Source organism: Bombina bombina, chromosome 2 (genome assembly GCF_027579735.1).
Source record: "Bombina bombina isolate aBomBom1 chromosome 2, aBomBom1.pri, whole genome shotgun sequence".
Classification (NCBI taxonomy): Eukaryota; Metazoa; Chordata; class Amphibia; order Anura; family Bombinatoridae; genus Bombina; species Bombina bombina.
Window position 1 is genome coordinate 464,892,031 of NC_069500.1, and position 14,324 is coordinate 464,906,354.

At 38.0% G+C, this 14,324-nt stretch overlaps 1 protein-coding gene across 1 annotated transcript in view; it reads right to left on the reverse strand.

Moving 5' to 3' along the window:
• MYO18B (myosin XVIIIB) overlaps positions 1-9,591 on the reverse strand; it is a 1,229,288-nt gene extending 1,219,697 nt beyond the window's left edge. The window contains exon 1 of the mRNA XM_053702090.1: positions 9,434-9,591. The gene's annotated coding sequence lies outside the window, so the exon portion shown is untranslated. The remainder of the gene's footprint in view (positions 1-9,433) is intronic.
• Between the last annotated feature and the right edge of the window lie 4,733 nt (positions 9,592-14,324).

The following is a 14,324-nucleotide window of genomic DNA, read 5'->3' on the forward strand; positions in this document are numbered from 1 at the left end:
GTCGCGGCTGAAAAGTGAGCGTTAGACCCTTTTATCACTGACTCAAAATACCAGCAGGCGGCCAAAACCAGCGTTAGGAGCCTCTAACGCTGGTTTTGACGGCTACCGCCGAACTCCAAATCTAGGCCTTAGAGATTTGTTTGTCTTTATAATGTTACAGTTTTGCACTTCACAAAGTGTTAATGATGTTTTTATGCATAGTTATATTGTTTGTTTTGATTGTGTGTATGAAGATAATACATGCTCAGATTATGTTACTATTTGGAAATGTTCTTTACCCTCTAATACAGCCATTAGATACTTACAAATATAGCGTATTTTTCTACCTAGATAATGCCTTATCATAATTATAAAGTACCACACTCCTTAGTCCTTTTCTCCCAGAACGCCAAGGGTTTTAACTCCCCATGTAAATGATCAAAAGCCCTTTCGGATGTTTCAAAGAGGCAGGCCGATATACTTTTCCTCCAGGAGACCCATTTCAGAAAGGGAAACACCACAAAATACTTAGGACAAACATATACACAACATTTCCACAGCACGGGCCCCTCTAAAAAATGTGGAGTTAGCATACTAATGAAGAGAAATATACCCTTTACATTGATTAAACAGGAGTCAGATAATGAAGGCAGATTCTTAGGTTTAGTGGGCCTTCTATATGAAAGACCAATTACGTTTATCAATTTATACGCTCCTAACAGTAACCCCAAACCTTTCTTTGTAAAATTGTTCAACCGTATTCTAGACCTCTCAACCGGTCCTATTTACATGGGGGGGAACTTCAACTTACACTTTCAGCCCCATTTAGATAGCAATAACCCCCGCCTCACACATAGGATGAAATTTCATGCATATTTTTGGAAACAAATTAAACTACATAAACTATACGACATTTGGAGACTCCAACACCCCAACACCAAGGACTATACATTCTACTCCCACCCCAACAAGTCACACAGCAGAATTGATTATTTCCTTACTGATCAAAAGGGTCTTACACATGCGAAAAAATGTTTAATATCACCTACAGCATGGTCAGATCACTCAGCAGTCTTGCTACATGTTGTGTGGCTGGAACACGCGGATATACCATTTGTATGGAAGTTAGGTGACACTTTGCTTACCAAAGTAGATACAGTTGATGGTTTGAATAAAATTATGGAGGAATATTTCCAGATAAATGTTCCCTCAACTCCTAATCAGTTTGCGGTTTGGGAGGCACACAAATGCCTCCTCAGGGGCGAACTTATAAAATTAAAAGCCCAAAAGAGACGGGCACAAAGGGTAGAGTATGACAACCTGACTACTAGACTATCTGAATTGGAACATTCACATAAACATTCCCCTCTAGATGATAATATCCTGGCCGAAATATCAAAGACTAGGCAAGCTCTAGATGACTTTTTACAAATAGAACACCATAACCTCTCGCACAAACTAAATAGCCTCTTCCACTATGAGAACAACAGAGCTGGTAAATTACTAGCAAGAGCTCTGAAAAAGAAAAAACTTAAATCACATATCTATGAATTAAAGCCCCCAAACAAACCACCTTTAACCACTACACCTGCAATTCTCCAGGCTTTCCACGCCTACTATTCAGAGCTATACAACCTGTCTCCTTCTACTGATTTGCCCAGTTTTGATAAGATATTAGGCGAATACACCAAAAACTGCCCTTTACCCAAGCTGACAGAGACCCAATTAAAGCAACTTAACTCACCCTTCACTATCCCTGAAATCAAAAAAGCCATACATACACTGAAAAATGGGAAAAGCCCAGGGCCAGATGGGTTCTCCACGAAATATTATAAAGTTTTTCAAGACACCTTAGCATCACACTTGGCTACAATTTTCAATGAGATAAATCAAGGGGCAAGGTTCCTACCCTCGATGTTGGAAGCACATGTTGTGGTTTTGCCTAAACCAGGCAAGCCAGCCACGACCCCTTCAAATTTTCGCCCCATTTCTCTACTGAATGTAGATGTTAAATTATATGCTAAAATTCTCGCCACTCGCTTAAATAATGTACTCCCACACCTTATTCACCTAAACCAGGTAGGATTCACCCCATACAGAGAGGCAAGGGACAACTCCACTAAAATCATTAACCTCATGGAATACGCAAGTAAACAAAACATCCCCACGGTAGTCCTTTCTATGGATGCTGAAAAAGCATTTGACCGCCTAAATTGGTCTTTCCTTAAACACACGCTCCTAAGATTTGGCTTTAACACTGAGTTCCTTACCAAAATATTCGCCCTTTATAATAGCCCCACGGCCAAAATTAAGTTAAATGATTGTCTATCTGACCCATTCACAATCAAGAACGGCACTCGACAGGGCTGCCCCCTGTCCCCCACGTTATTTATTTTAGCAATGGAAGTTTTGGCCACATACATTAGATCCAACCCGGAAATCAAGGCCATAGTCATAGATCACATGGAATATAAGACCTCCCTATATGCGGATGACATCATCCTAACCCTCACAAATTTGGAAACTTCAGTACCCGCACTCATGTCACAGCTACATGAATTTGGAAAGATGTCATATTATCGAATTAACTACTCCAAATCAGAATTTATTAATGTAGGAACCCCACAAAACGAGCTACACCATTTGGAAATGCACCAATTCAAGCAACAACCTGTAGCACTAAAGTATCTAGGTGTCTACATCACCCCCCATCTGCACAAAATAATCCCGCTAAATTTCGAACCCCTTAAAACACATATCATATCCACTTTGACCTCTTGGAAACAAAAACCCTTGTCCTGGTTAGGTAGAATCAACTCTATAAAAATGATCATTCTCCCCAAAATTCTATACCTTCTACAGGCAATCCCTCTCCCTATCCTAGATAAGTCACTATATCAGCTACAAAAAATAATAAATTCCTTTATATGGGGTAATAAACGCCCAAGAATCGCCACCCAAACACTATACCGCAATAAACTGCATGGGGGATTGGGGGTACCAAATCTCCAATTATACAAACAGGCAACCCACATGGCAAGGATAGTGGACTGGTGTAAGCATATGGCTCACAAGGAATGGGTGCCCTTAGAAACTAAACTTAGTGGGGCCACACAGCTTGGTGACCGGTGTTGGGCCCCAGTCAATCAGGCACGCGCCGACCCTGCTCAGCCAATTGACCCACTCACTGTCCAGGAAACATTCCGGTTATGGTATAAAACCCTAAGGTCACATAAATCTATCTCATCCCCTCAATCACCACTGTCCCTCCTGACCCACGATACTCAGTTCCCTATTCAACTTCATACACGTGCTCAGAATATATCAATGATACACCAAAGCATGTCTTGGTACAGGGTCTTACAAAACGGAAAGCTTAAAACTAAACGAGAGGTTCTGGATATATTAAACCTTAACCAGCATAACTGGTTGACATACCACCAAATTTCACATAGCCACCAGACGCACGCCAACAAGAACAACATCTCTAGACCCCTGACACCTTTTGAGTCCATGTGCCATGCACCATTACCAAGCAAAGGCACCTTATCCATATCTTATAAATTGCTTATTTCACATCAAGCCATACACCAACCATCGTATGTTAAAAAGTGGGAATCAGAATTAGATGAACACATATCACCCAAAATTTGGGATACAATTTTTAGGCAGATGAGTTCCTCTGCCTCCTCTTTGCAGGTTACTGAAATGAACACTAAACTACTTTGCAGATGGCATTACACTCCAGACAGGCTGGGGAGGATGATCCCTTCTTATGATACAAACTGTTGGAGGGGATGTGGAACCAGGGGCACATTTACACATGTTTGGTGGACTTGCCCTATTGTAAAGAAATACTGGCTAGACATAGGCAGGGAAATAGAGACAGTTCTGGGCTCCCCTATTCCCCACACACCGTGGACATTTTTGTTCAATGTCCGTCCCCAGATACGTTGTATATACAGACTTAAACTGTTAACGCTGATGGTAAATACTGCCAAGAGATACATCCCTTATAATTGGAAAAAAAATACATTACCAACACTACAGTTCTGGAGAGACAGAGTAACCACAGCTCTAAAACTAGAACAATACCACTACACCAAAATAGGAAAATGAGGGGAATTCCATGATTTGTGTTTCATTTGGGAGGAATATCTATACTCGCTTAAAGACCCGAATACCCATCTTATAACCCCCCCCTTCATAGCACAGACACCTTATTAGCACCTTTCGCACCTTTCTGAACGCATCTCATATCCTAACCCGGGAGATATCCTGGGCCCTGACCATTACCCGCTAACAATACTAAAATAAAGACTGGGTACCTGTTATCGATACCCTCCGAAACAGGACTTCAACTTGTAATACTTTGTGACTATTGGAGTTATACAGCATAGGGATCTTACTATGATGTTAATCTAGATTGCCACCGTATGTCTTATACATTAGATCCTTTCAAATGTATATGTCTTTTTATGGCTGTATCCTTTTCATAATGATATGTAACTTGTGCAATGTTTAACTGTTTCAATAAAATTGTTATAAAAAAAAAAAAAATTACAGAAAAAAATAAACCAAATTATCAAAAATAAAAAAAATAAAACCTAATCTAATAACCCTATAAATCTAAACTAAACTACCAATATCCCTTAAAAGTGCCTTTTGTAGGGCATTGCCCTAAGTTAATCAGCTCTTTTACATAGTAAAACAGTAACCCCCCCCCCACCCACCAAACCCCCCCCCAAAAAAAAAGAAAACTAACCCTAAAAAACCTAAGCTACCCATTGCCCCTAAAGGGGCATTTGTAGGGGCATTGCCCTTTAAAGGGCAATCAGCTCTTTTGCAGCCCATGAAAATAAAAAAAATCCTAATCTAAAACATAAAGACACCCCAAACAATAAAAAAAAGCCTAAATCTAACCCAAATAGGTACTCACCAATCCTGAAGTCCGGCGGAGACAGTCTTCTTCCAGGCGGCAACATCTTCTTCCATCATGGGGACCTCTTCTATCTTCATCCAGGGCAAAGGTGGCGCTGAGCGGAGGTGACCGGGGAGCAAGAACGCCGGCCGCAAAGCCATCCAGCATGAAGGATCCTCTTTGTACGATCGTCCCGTACGATGGCAGTTTAGGAGTTAATAGGTTAATTCAATATATTTGCATTGTGGGGGGTTGGCGGTTTAGAGGTTAATAGTGTAATTAGGTTTATTGTGTTGTGGGGGGTGGCAGATTAGGGGTTAATAGGGTAATTAGGTATATTGCGTTGTGGGGGGATGGCGGTTTATGGGTTAATACATTTATTAGGTATAATGTGATGTGGGTGCATGGCGGATTAGGGGTTGATAGTTTATTAAGGTATATTGTGTTGTGGGGGTGGCGGTTTAGAGGTTAATACATTTATTAGTATTTGCGATGTGGGGTGATGGCGGGTATAGGGGTTTTTACGTTTTGGGTTTATTTTTGGGAGGTGGGTTAGACTTTTACAGGCGATGTAGGATTTTTTGTGTTTTTATTACACGCCAGCAGTTTCACTGGCGACTCCAGGAATGTGTATTTCCGCACATTTCTGGACATCGCCAGTTTATATGACTTATGGCAGTTTATGAATTGCCGGCGCAGTTTATGTGATTCTCCAATGTGTGAGGTGAAATTACGGGCGACGCGGGTTTCAGCAGTTGCGCTGAAGCCTGCGCCACATATGTAATCTTACCCTAGAAGAAAATAATAGTAACACCATTCAATATTTGTGGTGTAGTTTAAGAAATAAATAAGAAATTACCTTAGGGAAAGGTCCAACTACCATTAGTCTTTAAAGTGACGCAGATTTGCACAATATAGTTTGATAGCATAAGTGAATTCATGCATATATATCATATTTTGTTTAGGTTTCTAATAAATTGGCATTCGTTTTTACTTACATCCTCCTTGCTTCCCACGAGCTTGCGGTAGCAATTAGCGCTCAGAAAATGAACCACAGATCAAGGGGCCTATCTATCAAGCTCCGAATGGAGCTTGATGCCCTGTGTTTCTGGGGAGCCTGCAGACTCGCCAGAAACAGCAGTTATGAGGCAGCAGTCACAAAGACCGCTGCTCCATAACCTGTTCGCCTGCTCTGAGCAGGTGGACAGACATCGCCGGAATTCAACTCGATCGAGTACGATCGGGTTGATTGACACCCCCCTGCTGGCGGCCCATTGGCCGCGAGTCTGCAGGGGGCGGCGTTGCACCAGCAGCTCTTGTGAGCTGCTGGTGCAATGCTGAATACGGAGAGCGTATTGCTCTCCGTATTCAGCGAGGTCTGGCGGACCTGATCAGCACTGTCGGATCAGGTCCGCCAGACTTTCTTAAATAGGGGCCCAAATCTCTGGTTAATTTTCTAAATGTCCCCCAATTGGCCCCAAATTTAATTATAGTATACTTTATTGAAAAAATAAACACAGTAGCATTTTTATTTTTTAATAAAATAACTGCAATTAGCAGTTATGAGGGGTAAAAGTTGTCAGGTGTAGCGTGTGTGGGGTGCCTTTACATTGTGGCCTATGGGGACTGTGTGTTCCCAGTAAATATATATGTATATAATCATATACAGATATATTTATATTTGCAGCACAACTTAACCCCTTCACTATGCTAGTTCCCATGCCGTGTCTCACGACATGAGAACGAAGCTCCCATTGTAGCCTATAGAAGCGCTCTCTGGTATTACTGAGTTGAGCGCTTTCAATATTTTGCACTGAACTTGTTATCTGACCCTTATAATTTTAGTAGTGAAAACACTTCACTATCATGATTTAAAAGGTTACATCACATCACTTTTATGAATATCTAGAAAAAGTAGCACATTGCTTTTCAATGTCTTTGCAAAAGTGATCTGTTTACAGTCACACTGATTACTTTGACATATAAACCTGATTAAATACTGATAAAAAGATGTTAGTGAATAGAAGATAACAAATGCTACATAACAGCCATTCAAACCATCAGACAACAGAAATCCCCCAGTTGTAGTAAAGCTTGAAATATAAATAATAATAATAATAATAATAATAATAATATTAAATAGATAAATGAGAATAATCAGCTTTTCCACGCCTCAGAATTTCTCTCTCTCACAAGATGGTGATTCCAGTAACTGACTAATTTTTGTTATTTTCTTTTCCACTTAGTTTCAATTTATATTATAAATATTGAATATTTTTGTTCCCTTGTTGAAAATAAAATATGGGTTATGGATAAGGCTTTATATATAATAATGTATCAGTCTAAGTAGATTCTTTGGTGTCTTTTTAAAAAAAAAATTGCCTCTAAACATGGATGTGCAACCATAATTTAAATCCTATGCTCTAAATTCCTTAAAAACATTAATGGAAAAGGATTTACTTACAATTTATTCTTTATCAAAAAAACAGCACAGAATATGTTAGCAACAAAATACAATTTAATGTCAATTAGAACTAATTATGGTAATGAACCTTTCTTGGCTTTGATGTGCAGAGAGTTCATTAGTGGCATCTGTTGACATCGAAGTGCAAACAAAATCTGTTTAGAACGTTGCAATAATGACTTACATTAGACCACTTGTGGGTGGGCTAGAAAACCTGAGATTATAAATTATGTACAATAAAAATGTCTATGGGAAACTAGAAGATTACTTAACTCAATCAGAAATTATAGAAATTATGTTTTATGAAAGAGCAAAACGAAAGGGACAGTGTACTAATATTTTCTTCCCTTTAAAGTGTTCCCATATATCCCTTTTACCTAAAGGAGTGTATTAAATTGTTTTACAAACATCTCCTTCTCTTTTATTTTCTCATTTGAATTAGCAGATTTTGCATATTGTTTCCCAACCTATACTGAACATTTCTGGACTTAAAGGGACATGAAATCCACTTTTTTTTCTTTCATAATTCAGAGAGCATAACTTTTGAATTTACTTCTAATACCTAATTTGTTTTATTTTCATGGTATCCTTTGTTAAAAAGCATACATAGGTAGGCCCAGGAACTGCTGATTGATGACTGCGCATATATATGCCTCATGCTATTGGCTCACCCATGTGCATTGCTGTTTCTTCAACAAAGGATACCAAGAGAATGACGCAAATTAGGCAATAGAAGTAAATTGGAAAGTTGTTTAAAATTCTATTGTCTATCTGATTCATGAAAGAAAAATGTAAGATTTCATGTCTCTTTAATTTCTGAATACACAAAAAACATGTATACAAAAGTTTTAGATAAAATCATGCTCACAGTTGATATCTGTGACAGAGAGGTAATAAAATGTTCATTTTCTATTGTTCTCTCTAAATATTAGCCTTTGGGGACGATTTATTAATGTGCGAGCGGATATGATACGATGTAGCATATCATGTCCGCCGCACATCGATAAATGCCGACAGCATACTCTGTCTGCATTTATCATTGCACAAGCAGTTCTGGTGAACTGCTTGTGCAATGCCACCCCCTGCAGATTCGCGGCCAGTCATCCACTAGCAAGGGGTGTCAATCAGCCCGATCGTATAGGATCGGGCGGATTGAAGACCGCAGCCTCAGAGGCAGCGGATCAGTTATGGAACAGCGGTCTATAGACCTCTGCTTAATAACTGCTGTTTCTGGCAAGCCTGAAGGCTCGTGCGAAAACAGGGGAATCAATTCAGGGCTTGATAATTCGGTCCCTATGAGTAAACAGTAATAAAGAAGATAATGAGGACTTGTGTAAATAATTAGATGAGGTCTGCTTTCTCAGCTAGCTCAATCCATTTCATTGGGTTGTGGTTTCAATTAGCAGAAACAGCTATTTCATATATAAAAGGATCAATGTCTCATATATTTAAACTGCAGCTGCTATAAAAATCCTTGAAAACACATTAAGGGGGAAACCATTTTACAGTACTGTCCCTTTAATTACATCAGTACAATCCAATGCCATGTAAATGTTAGTGAATTGTCCTTCAGAAAAATACATTGTTGTCATTGCTTTTACACAAACATATTTTAAATTTCCTTATCTTTTCTCAAAGAAGTTATCCTAGCTAATAAGTAGGGTATAATAACAGGACAGTAGGCGGTAAGCATGGAAGAAAACACGCGCTATTACTTATAAAACATCACATTTTATTAGCTGCAAACTGTACAAATGGGAATCCAACTGCTTTATAAAAATATACTAGCTGTGTAAATGTAAATACTACATTACACTGAACATGACCTTATATTAGAAGCCATATATTTTGCATACAGTTAACTTGCCTTTTCCTCTTCCCTTTAATGATCTATTTAGACATAAACTGAAGTAGCGCTAAACTGTAACTTGAATAAATAAATAAATATTAAATACTAAGAACTAATTGGTTGTGAGGACCATACTTGGGCTTACTACAGACAGTTACCATAACTCCCACATGAGACCTCCTTGTCAGTCTCATAAAAAAACAAGATGTAGTGAATTTACCTTTTTCAATATGTCCAAATTCAGGTTATGCAGCAAATTATAATCCTTAATGTGATAGGATCCTAAGGGAGATGAGCAGCTATAGAGGGTCCTACAAAGCAGCAGAGAGATCAGGCAGCAGGAGTGACTAAGTTAGGAGCCCTCTGAGTCTGAACAGTCACTTCCCCCTCCTCCCAAATATCTGTAGTGTGATAGGGACAGCTGAATGGACACAAGCCATTTCTATAAATATCACTATCAGCCTGTGGTCTGGGGGAGGGAGTGGGAATATTTTAACAGGTATTGGAGTGAGCATGAGTTGGGTTCTATTGCTTTACTCTATATACCACAGAAACATTGTACCTGTTTATGATTGGAATATAGAGCATCTGATATTACTAGTAATTTTTTTACTTGCCATTTCAAAGAATCTCTGTTTGAACTAATGCTTCATTTCACAACAGCCCTGTAAGTCTGTTTTAGGATCAGAGATACAAAGATTATTTGGGTTTGCTGTTTTTCAGTTTTCAGGAAATCGGTGGAATTCAAAAATTATAGCAACAGGTTCTCCAACTTCTCTATAATAAAGAACCTATACACTTTGAATCCCAGCACTGGCTGTATCTGAAGAAAGCAAAGTTTATTTTCATAGCAATGTCAAACATATTTTTAGATTGTTTTTAATAATATTCTTTCTGCATTTCTTTTATAAATTATATTTATAACTGTAGTGTGTGAAAACATACAAACACATGATATGTATAAAATACAAATTGTCCAATTCACAAACTACAAGGTGAATAACAACTGGTATGGCTTTATTTGTAGATCTTAGCCAATGCAGCATATTACAATATATTGTGCAAATATAAAATTACTTTAATGCCTATTTAAATTTCAGGTTATTGCAGGTTTACATGGTAAATAGAGAAATTAATAAAAACAGGAGATTATAAAACGTGGCAATACATAAAACTAAATACTAGATCTATGCTATTTGAGGTATTTTTACAGATAGAGTCACTGGCCAAACACATTGAACTATATTAAAGTTTTACGGTTTTGATGGTGAAAAATACATTTTCCTGTTATAAAAAGCTGTATTCTAAAGTTGGCTAAAATCTCTTATGTTTAAATAAATCAACCAGCTCATCCACAAAAATTTTCAAGTGGAGCACTAACGTTTGCGTGCAAGCAATATCAGGTATTTACGCGCGAGTTAAATACTGTTCATATTACGAGTTGAAATCGCAAACAAGATTTACGCTACGATTACCACGACTTGAAAGTTCTGTTTAACTGTTACGCAAGAAAAAAAGTTGCACAAAACAGATCATAGATACATTTAGCAGTATAGTTACACTCATATTAAAACTGTCTAATAAAAAAGGCTGCTACATTTATTTACATAGAGATACATCACACACGTGTCTAAAGACGCTCCACTCGTAATCTAGCCCTAATTAACAAGTAGATTACAAGTTTTACGGTATGGTGCGGTGCGGCTATGCTGCTGAAAAATTGGCCATTGCGTGTGGAATGGCAGGTAACGCATATTACAAGTCGCAGCGGTATAGCTATACCGCAAGCATTTTAGCCTGTAACGCAACGTCCATTCCGCACTCAAAAAACGACTTTGAGTGCACGATTTTCCATAGCGCCATATTACAGGTTGTGCGGTCCAGCTAAAATGCTTGCGTTACAGCCTATACTGACACGATCCATTCCGCGATCTGAGATCAGTAGTTATGGATTTTGCAAAACAAAAACGTTTCACAAAATTCATAACTAAAATGTTACAAAGTACACTAACACCAATAAACTACCTATTAACCCCTAAATCTCCACCCTCCCGCATTGCAAAAACTTTCTTAAACTTATTAACCCCTAATCTGCCACCCACCCACATTGCGACTATTAAATAAAGCTATTACTCACTAATCCGCCGCCCACCCACATCGCCAACCCTATATAAACCTAATAACCCCTAAACGGCCGGACCCCCACATCGCCAACAATATAATAAAATATTAACCCCTAAACCACCACCCACCCGCATTGCAAATGCTATATTACACCTTTTATCCCCTAAACCTTTAGCCCCCCCCCACATTGTAACTAATAAACTTAAGCCCTAAACCGCCAGCCCCTCACATTGCAAAAAAACGAAATTAAACTGTTAACCCCTAAACCTCACACCCCCCCAACTTTAAATTAAAAGTTACAATATAACAATCTTAAAATAAATATAAGCTTACCTGTGAAATAAAAAAAGATTAAACTATAAATTAACCTAACATAACTATTCTAATAAAATAAAATAAACTACCAATTAAAAATCCTAAATTACATGATTAAAAAAACCTAAATTAAAAATAATAAACCTAATACTACGAAAAAAATTAACAAAATCTAACATTACAAAAAACAAAAACGCTAAAATTACGAAAAATAAAAACCACTAAGATTACAAAAAATAAAACGAAATTATTATTTAAAATAATAAAAATTATACCTAATCTAATAGCCCTATAAAAACAAAAAAGCCCCCCAAAATAACCCCCCCCCCCCACTAACCTAACAATAAAAATCTACTCACGGTTCCTGAAGTCCGGACATCCATCTTCATCCAGACGGCAAGAAGTCTTCATCCAGGTGGCGACATCTTGATCCATCGCGGGGGCATCTTCTTTCTTCATCATGGTGTCACAGAGCTGTGGAGGTGCAGAGCATCTTTGCCGGTGGCGCTGACATCCAGCTTGGAGGACCCTCTTCATACATGTACACTGAAGCTTAAATGCAAGGTACCCATTTAAATATGGTGTACCTTGCATTCCTATTGGCTGACATTTTCAAATCAGCCAATAGGATGAGAGCTACTAAAATCCTATTGGCTGTTCAAAAAGAGGATCCTCAACGCTGGATGTCTGGCAACGATGCTCCATGCCTCGACAGCTCCGCGCCTCCACAGCTCTGCATCACCGGGATGAAGAAAGAACATGCCCCCACGATGGATCAAGATGTTGCTGCCTGGATGAAGATGGGTGTCTGGACTTCAGGAGCTGTGAGTAGATTTTCTGGGGTTAGTGTTAGTTTTTTTTTGGGGGGGTTAGATTAGGGATGGGCAGTAACAGATCTGAATGCCCATTTAAGGGCAATGCCCATACAAATGTCCCTTTAGGGAAATGGGTAGCTTAGGTTTTATTTAGACTTAGGTTTTTTTTATTTTGGGGGGTTGGTTGGGTGGGGGGGGTTTACTGTTGGGGGAACTTTGTAGTTATTTGAGGTAAAAGAGCTTTTTAACTTAGGGCAATACCCTTACAAAAGGCCCTTTTAAGGGCTATTGGTAGTTTATTGTTAGGTTTGGGGGTGTTTTTATTTAGGAGGGCTTTTTTATTTGTATAGGGTTATTAGATTAGGTGTAAATATTATTATTTTGGATTAATTTTGTTTATTATTTTTGTAATCTTAGAGTTTTTTTATTTTTTGTAATTTTAGTGTTTATTTTTTGTAATGTTAGTTTTTTAATTTTATTCGTAGTGTTAGGATGATTTAATATTGTATAGTTATTTTTTTTTTTATTTTATTCGTAGTGTTAGGATTATTTAATATAGTGTAATGTTAGGTTTTTTATTTTTCGTTTATTTTATTTATTTATTTAAAATAGTAATAGTAATGTTAGTTTAATTTATAGTTTAAACTTAGTTTATTTTTATTTCACAGGTAAGTTTTATTTATTTAAAGATAGTTATATTGTAAGTTTAATTTAAAGTAAGGGGTGTTAGGTTTAGGGGTTAATATTTTAATTAAGTGTGTTGCAATGTGGGGGACCGGTGGTTTAGGGGTTAATAGGTTTAGTTTATTAGTACCGATGTGGGGGGCCAGCGATTTAGGGGTTAATAGATATAGTTTATTGGTACCGATGACGGGGCGTTGGCGGTTTAGGGGTTAATAGATTTAATTAGTGTCAGCGATGTCGGGGGCGGCAGTTTAGGGGTTAATCACTTTATTTAATGTCGGCAATGTCGGGGGCGGCAGATTAGGGGTATTTAGACTAGGGATTTATGTAAGGGTTTTAGGTTTAAACGTAACTTTCTTTTCCCCATAGACATCAATGGGGTTGCGTTACAGCGATTTGCCATTCCGCGATCACCGGTGTTAGTTTTTTTCTAACACTTTCTCCCTATTAAAGTCTATGGGGAAAAGCGTGCACGAGCATGTAAACTCAGCCCTTGGCTTTTGTGAGGTATGTCGCTTAAAGCACCATACCGCACAGCACAAGGAAATTTTTTAGTAACTGGAAAGTGTGATACTGCTCATTTTTTTGCGTTCTTTACGCACCCGGTATAGCGCAAAACTTGTAATCTAGGTGAATGTCAGCAAAATCATTGCAGGCTTTTCCAAGATATACAATGAGAAGACAAAACACAGCGGTTGATCACAATGCTTTTGAAAAGTTTAACTTATTACTTTCTACAAAATTGTCAAAGCTTTTATAAAGGTTTGTGAGTGATCAACCCCCAGAATCAGACACCTGGTCACGTTGTTGAACCCTATATATGGGCAAGTAAAAGCCCATAATATTATCTGTGTTGTCTGAGGTGCAGAGGGGGTGCAGGCAGAACACTTCAGGCATCTCTGTATAATGTTATGACTGAATAACATGAATAACTGAATAACTGACATTCATGTGATTTATATGGATGCTGTAAAGTGCCAATAATCATGGCATTGGCATCTCAGCAAATATACTAAAGAGATAGGTTTTGTGTGTAATTATTTCTAGTCTGTACCTGTGAAAGAAAAAAAGTTAAAGGAACATTAAAGTAATTTGTTATAAATGCATCAGAAATAAATCACTGCATTGTAAAAAGATTTGCATACAAAATGCATGTATTAAAAGCAGTTTAAT